Here is a 7,171-nt window from a genome sequence, read left to right on the forward strand (position 1 = left end):
GCAAGCCTGTCTGAGAATATAGTTCCCGGTTTGTTTACGGTTAGAAGATGGCTGTGTCTCATGTTACGTTGTTTTTTGTACACGCTGTGACTCTACAAATCACAACATGTAAATAGGAACATGTTGGCGTTATTTTGTCACTTTTGTCACAATTCGGAGCAATAGGATTACTGGAACCATTCACCTGCATGCTCTGTGCTGGCCTGATGCCGCTGGAACCGTCAGACAGCGTTACAGCACGCACGGAGATGAGAAGGGTATGTATCGACTTGTCTAATTCTGGGGGTTACGGTGAATAAGCTAAATTCCCAATAAGTCGGCGTGTTCCTTTAAATACATTAAAATTCATAATCACCACACGTAAAAAAAAACGACATAATCGTGTCCTGTTCACGAATCAATAGATTCAATTACATAAACATTTCACGAACTGCCATGAGACTGGGCTGTGTAATGACACAATCCAACTCTTAGTCTATTGGCCACCCAGCTGGGGTGGGTGTGGCTTATAAGCGGAAGTGAATGAGACGTTACTGAGCTGTACAGTAACATGTGTCTCCTTCACTTCCGGATGGGGAGGGGGTGAAGAATATATCATATTAGGTACTGATGGACTTGAACACCACCACCAGATTCCAAATAATTACAAAAGATATAAATTAAATTGGATAATATTGCCTCATATGTACGTTAACGAGAATGACACAATTCGGCTCATAGTGTGTCTGGGGTAAGTTCATTCCCTAACATAGTGTGCTCTGTGAAGAGAAGGCTGGCTGGCTGGCAGTAGGTTATGTGTGGGCTTACCTCCGGTCAGCACCCACAGCTAGCTCCAACCGACAGGTCCTCCTAAGTGGCCGGCCCAGAGGGTGTCTGTTGACGGTTCTGTTCAAGTTTTGTTGTTGGTTGGTCCAAAAAGAAAATTATAGCTGGAGGTAGTAGGCATTCAGTTCTCAAAGCCAAAGTCAAATTTCTTTGCTCCAGTGTTGAGTCGCTCACTCTCAAGTTGTTCAGCACCAAAATCCCAACCTGGCGTACGTCCCAGGTCGTTAAATTGCATCCATGTTTCCTTCACTTGCTGCCCTTCCTTGCATCTTGGTCCGTCCCACCGAGGATGGGAGAGATGCAAGGAAATCCTGTGAGGAGAGAGGAAACAAGGAAATGTTTATTTTAGAAGAATGAGACGTCCTTTCCTCTGAAGCATCACGTAAATTCGTCAGCTGTAAGGGCGGCGTTAGCAACGGCTGTCAGCTGCACAGCTTCTGGAAAGGCTGCTCTTGTGTATCCTTGCTCATAGCTCCTCGGCGATCCCTCCTAGAGCCTCGATCCTTGTTCCTTGCTCCTTGGGGCAGGAATAAGAGCTCTGAGACAGCCTTCACAATATAGGGCCAGAATGACTTCCAGTTCGAGCGAGGAGCTATCACATAAGAGCCACCATGTTGATTGCTAAGCCCCGCCCACTATCAGCCAGCCAAAAGAAAGAAGGGAATACTAATGTGACTCCTAAAGAGTTCACTGCTCACCCTAGTACGTATATCTGTGCTTTATAATCAAACCAATTGTATGATGCTCGAGTCGCATGGCCAGACGTGTTGGAGGCTTTTCTCCAGACAGCTGTTCCGCAAATATCAAAACACTGTTAAACTAAAGTCCAGTGTTGGCACAAGACAAAGAAAGCTGTGTGCTGCTTTCTGTTATGATGCAGAATAAAAATGAAAGTGAAGGCTGCTGCAGACTGATTCCAAATGATGCATTCAGGAGAGTGTCTGTGTGTAAAACTGACATATTGGTCCTTGTTCCTAGTTGATTTTGATGAGTAAAGTACCAAGATAAGATTGCAGACTCACCTTTATAAGCTGTGACACACACAAAAGCCATCTCTTTGATGTAACTATTTTTTTAATATAAATCTATACGGGAATTGTCACAAGGATAAGGGAGAGTGTAGATAGGCTGGCAGGGAATAAATGGAACTGGGCCGGTATGAACTGAGAGGCTGATGAGAGAATGAGATGCAGGTGAGCAGAAGGTGAGGTAACTGCAGGGCTGAAGTGGGAACAGGTGTGTACATAGGTGGGGCAGTCAGGTGACGGGGAAAGGAGGGAAAATCTGAGGGCATCTGGTGGATGGATGGAAAATGGCAATAAAAAGGGCCTGGGAAATAGGGAACGTGCATGGAGAGGAGGGACAGAAAGACCGACTGGGACAGGAATGATGAAATAAAATATTGTCTTGGATGAGTAACAGTTAAAAGATCTCTTCATGCCCCCCTCCCCACCAATGATTTCAACAAGTCCTCCAACTCATGCGACCACATTGGTCTTACCCTCTGCGACCCACAGGAGCGTTTGCTAAATTAGCACCCTAACCGGGGCAGGAGATCCACCAAAGACATATTATATGAACTGGATACAGCGTTCAAGGCAGGGGCAGAGAGTTACTCAGTGGCACATGGAGCCATCATGGAGCCAACACCATGTATAAAATTACTCAGATGATCGGCACTGCTTCCACACTGTAGCTCATAGAGCAGGCACACTAACGACCTCCGCTGTCCGATCGGCTATTTCAGGTTTGGCGCTCCTCTAACTTTAATGGGGATAAAATGTTTTAATCTTGTGGCTTCTTCTAGGCTTTCCAAATGTTATCAGACCACAATTCTGATAGTGAAACGAGTCATGAGGGTTGTGACGCTCAAAAAATAGACCCATTGATTTATTAGGACAATGCACATTAATCAACATTTCTTAAATGTGCCAGTGCTAGTCAGTTGGCTAATTTTCAACTGTAGTCCTAGTTACCTAGCATGCATGTCTTAATGGTGGGAGAAAACCCACACAAACACAGGAAGAACATGCAAACTCCACACAGAAAGGCCCTGCCCAGACCAGGGATTGAACTCTGCAGTGCATACTTGATGTGAGGCAGCAGTGTTAACCACTGAGCCACCGTGCTGCCCAGGTATGTCTTTCTCCTCTTTCTACATGTTAGTCTATAGGTAAAGTCTTTTTGGGCCAGAGGGCATCATGTGACAGACCAGGAAGCTGTAATTCCACTGTTTGGCCACTATGTGCAATTTGCTTCAAAGCCTGGCGCACTTCAACACGTCCTCATACCTAAACAAAGCGGTCGCAGTTTTAAACATGTGGTCAACGTTGTGAAACAGTTTGGTAGTTCTGTTGCCTAGGTTTAGGAAAAGATTGTGGTTTGCGATAAAATCAGTACATTTGTTACATTACTTCACTTCCGTACATAAGTACATGACGTAGAACATGACATAGTAATGTTTGTTATGTGAAGTTAAAATAACTCAACATTGACTTTCAGTTACGGAAACGGGACACGAACAGCCCAGCCAGTCTCCTGGGCCAAAGTCTTGTATTTGTCTGAACCATCTGCCTGCCCTAAAAGGACTTTCTCAGCCTTAATACTACTACGACTTCCTGCTTTGCACCTGTCATTATTACTATGGTCTAGAAATCAACCCCTAACCATAAACGTAAATATGGGTCGTAATAAGCTGCTAGTACAAACAACTTTTTTCGTCGAGGACAGTCTCAATGATTTTGCAGATAGTCCCTTACTGGCGTTGCTGTTTGTAATCGCTTCACTGTCAGCATTAGCTAATACAAAAATACTTTTTCTGTACTTTATCCATCCCATATACTAATAATTTTCTTAACAACAGTGTTGATGTATCTAACTTATCTTCAGTGACATAGCAAATAAAACCGACACATCAGAAAGTTTGTGAAGTAGCTTTTTCTTTCCCCCTCTGGAAGCTTAATATCTGTTTAATAGTTGTTGTATTCATGCGGCGTCTCTATGGTTTAAGTGCTATAGATTGAAACACAAGTTATGGGCTTCTGTACAGAGAGAATGTGCTGTGTGTTTGCTCGCATACGTGTGCATGTGTGCATGTCTTAGGTGGGAGAGGTAAATTGGGAGCCATTTCTCTTCCCCGCCCTCCACATTAATGTCTCACTTGGGCTCCCTCACTCAGATTGCTCATTTTCCAGCTGCTGCATTTTAATAGGAAGTCTATCCTGTGAAACTGGACTGGAATTGGGGGAAATCAACAGAGGGTCATAAAGTACTTTTTTTTTTACACACTGTGTTATTAAACCATGTATATCATATAAAGTTAATATCAAATAACATTGTTTAAGTGTTTCAATCAGACAGTGTTTGGTCAAAATCAAACCTGGAAAGGATAAGAAGAAGACTAAATCAGCCCTGCGTTAAAACAAAGGGGCTGAGTTCATGGGGATGTGTTGCTTTAGGTACGAGTAAGATGGTGAAATAAGGGTCCGGGATAGCCAGTTTAAGTAGTAGATCTGTAAGTTTGAAGGCTTATCAGACACCAAAACACTGCACAGCCAGTCTATTACACTCTGGGACAGGATTAAACAACTCTGGGAAGCAGTGATGGGCTGCTCTCTCTGTGTCCACCAGTGACCTGTAGTGTTATTGTGTACATTTTAAGAAGTGTTTACCTCTTAAAAACTGAATCAATGTTGTTGCTTTACTATTATATGGTACATTTGGTACATGTTAAAGTGTCCTCCTGCGTGCCCTTCCACTGGAGAAAACGCAATACAGTGCCATAAAGGCTGCCTTACATGCTAGAAAACTTTATACGTACTAGTGTCTTTTATTTCCCCCGCCCCTGCCCCTCAGACAGCATGAGTCCACCACTGCATGTCACACTGAGGACTCATGATTATGAAAATTAGTTTAATAAGGCATCACTTTCCCACTATGAGCCATATAAATAAATAATAAACTATCATCAACCAGCATGGAGCACAGTGTTCATCAAGAGAAATGATTGGATCCACAGGATTCACCACAGTCACAAACTGCTGCTATTCACTTTCTCAAACTTGCCCTCATCATGCACCTGTCACTTCATGACTTTAGGGTCACAGCTTACTGAACTGTCAAAACAAAAGCACACCACGGAGAGTGATGCTCTCTGAACACAAAATCACTGCTGGCATTAATATTTCATCAGCAACTTGTCCTTCTTTTGGCATTTAAGGACTCAAATGGGGGGAATTTTAGGGTCCATTTATGTGAGCGTTTTTATTTTCAATCTACAATTAACTTGAGTCAGACTTTACGGAGGAGCTTTGCTGTGTAGCTTAATTACCAGCTGCTAAACTGACCTGTAAATTTGCTCTTTCTTCCTCCCACTGAGGCAGAGCACTTCAACAGTTTGCAGTGCAAACACATAAGACAGAGGAGCGCTTTCCCAAACTTCAGGGGTGGAATATCACATTCGGAGCACATCCACGATGGGATGCAAAATACAAAGCAATACTTTAAATCTGGGGTGTCCAAACCTTTTTTAGAGGTGAGGTTTATCGCCTTACTTCAACTTACCAAAATCAATCAATTGTAGGTAAATTGTGCTTGATAATTGAATATGCTCAAAGAAAAGAAAAACAGCCTACATTTCAAGCTTTTTATGCAAATAAATTATTGGGCTTGTGAACACATTGACTGATGTTTGTTAGAAAATGTGATCGACTTTAATTGACTTCATTTATTAAGTAATTTGGCTCATTAACACATGAATGAATATATTTTGAACTCACCTATAATGGGAACAGCGTTGCACTACCTGGGAGCAGTTATGCTGCGCTTTGCACTGAAGAATAGCTGGCAGTAGGGCTGGGCAAGATATCAATATTATATCGACATCGATATATGAGGCTAGATATTGTCTTACATTTTGGACATCGTAATATCGCGATATGAGAGTGTTGTCTTTTCCTGGTTTTAAAGGCTGCATTACAGTAAAGTGATGTACTTTTCTGAACTTACCAGACTGTTCTATCTAAGCTGTTTTATTATTAGCCTTTACCCACTTAGTCATTATATCCACATTACTGATGATTATTTATCAAAACTTTCATTGTGTAAGCATCGCCGCAATATTGACATTGATGTATTTGGTCAAAAATATTGTGATATTTTATTTTCTCCATACCGCTCCCACCCCTGCTCCAAGCAGTTGCTAGTCGCTGAAGGAGGAAACGGTGGATTAAAAAACATGATGGACTCTTCAGAAGAGGTAATTATCTTGTAGTTGTTATTCGGTCCAGTAGATACGGTTGTTAAGGCACCGGTGCCGTATTAGCGACGGATGTCGGTACCCAACCCTATTTCTGTCGTAGTTTGGCTGAAGAAAGCTGATGCGACTACATTTGAATATTTAATGCAATTTAAGGTCTGCTCCGTGCTTCTTTCTACAGCATGTGTTCCTCAATCAGGGGCATAGCACAAAATTCTGGGCCCTATAGAAAGGCATTCTCTATGGGCCTCTCTCCACATCCACAGCTATTCATTCTAGCATATTTATGGGCCCTCATGGGTACTCAGTCCCCTTTCCACCCCCAGTCCAACACCGCTGTCCTCAACACTCACAATTATCTGTAAATGTGATGTTAGTTATCAGCAGAATGTGTCAGTCAGTCACTCTGTTCAGTTTCGCCAAACATCCATGAGGTTCATGAATTCATAATTCCGCTCTGGGAATCTTCTTTTTGATATTTCTGCATGCATGCTCCGAGGAGAGATTCCCACTATTGATTCCCCTTTTCCCGACCTATTTCCTTTTTATGTAACAACGTGGCTCTTTAAGCCCCTTTTCCAAATCTACCCTTGTTTTGTCTGTCTGTCCCTGTCCTTTTCACCACTGCCAATATTCTGCACATGAGTGCTATTATTGTTTCCGTCATACCACCAGTGAGATTAAGACCTCATTCAGTCAAAATAGGAAAGGAATCTTATCCCCAAATGCTTTTCTGCTCCTTCATTATTTGCTCTTCCATCAGGGGAGCCTCTCTGCAGTGATCTGTGATTCATGCATCTCGGTAGTTGTATAAATATTTACCGGTTGAAATTTAAATGAAGGAGTCCAGCCAGCTGAGTTTTCCGTAAGGGAGATGTGTTGAAATAACTCGGTTTATTGTGTGAATTTCAGAGAGGCTTTCGTCATGGGCTGGACTGTCACTACAGTACACGGCAATGATGAAACATTTCCCCATGAAATATAAAGAATAATGAAAGACTTAAATCTTTTTAATTGTCATAAGTCACACAGTCAAATGTTGCAGTATAGAACACTTTCAACTCCATATGGCTAATTGCATCTTACAAA

General features: G+C 42.3%; 1 protein-coding gene and 1 long non-coding RNA gene across 2 annotated transcripts in view; one reads left to right on the forward strand and one right to left on the reverse strand.

Annotated features, from left to right (window-relative positions):
* Positions 1-1,137, reverse strand: part of LOC116043723 (trypsin) — a 68,145-nt gene extending 67,008 nt beyond the window's left edge. The window contains exon 1 of the mRNA XM_031290604.2: positions 808-1,137. The gene's annotated coding sequence lies outside the window, so the exon portion shown is untranslated. The remainder of the gene's footprint in view (positions 1-807) is intronic.
* Positions 1,138-2,239: 1,102 nt separating this feature from the next.
* Positions 2,240-4,101, forward strand: LOC116043739. The gene is made up of 3 exons (XR_004103539.2): positions 2,240-2,572; positions 2,848-2,986; positions 3,328-4,101. It is a non-coding gene; the product is annotated as an uncharacterized LOC116043739 (long non-coding RNA).
* Positions 4,102-7,171: the final 3,070 nt, after the last annotated feature.

Source organism: Sander lucioperca, chromosome 12, assembly GCF_008315115.2.
Source record: "Sander lucioperca isolate FBNREF2018 chromosome 12, SLUC_FBN_1.2, whole genome shotgun sequence".
In the NCBI taxonomy this organism is placed as follows: Eukaryota; Metazoa; Chordata; class Actinopteri; order Perciformes; family Percidae; genus Sander; species Sander lucioperca.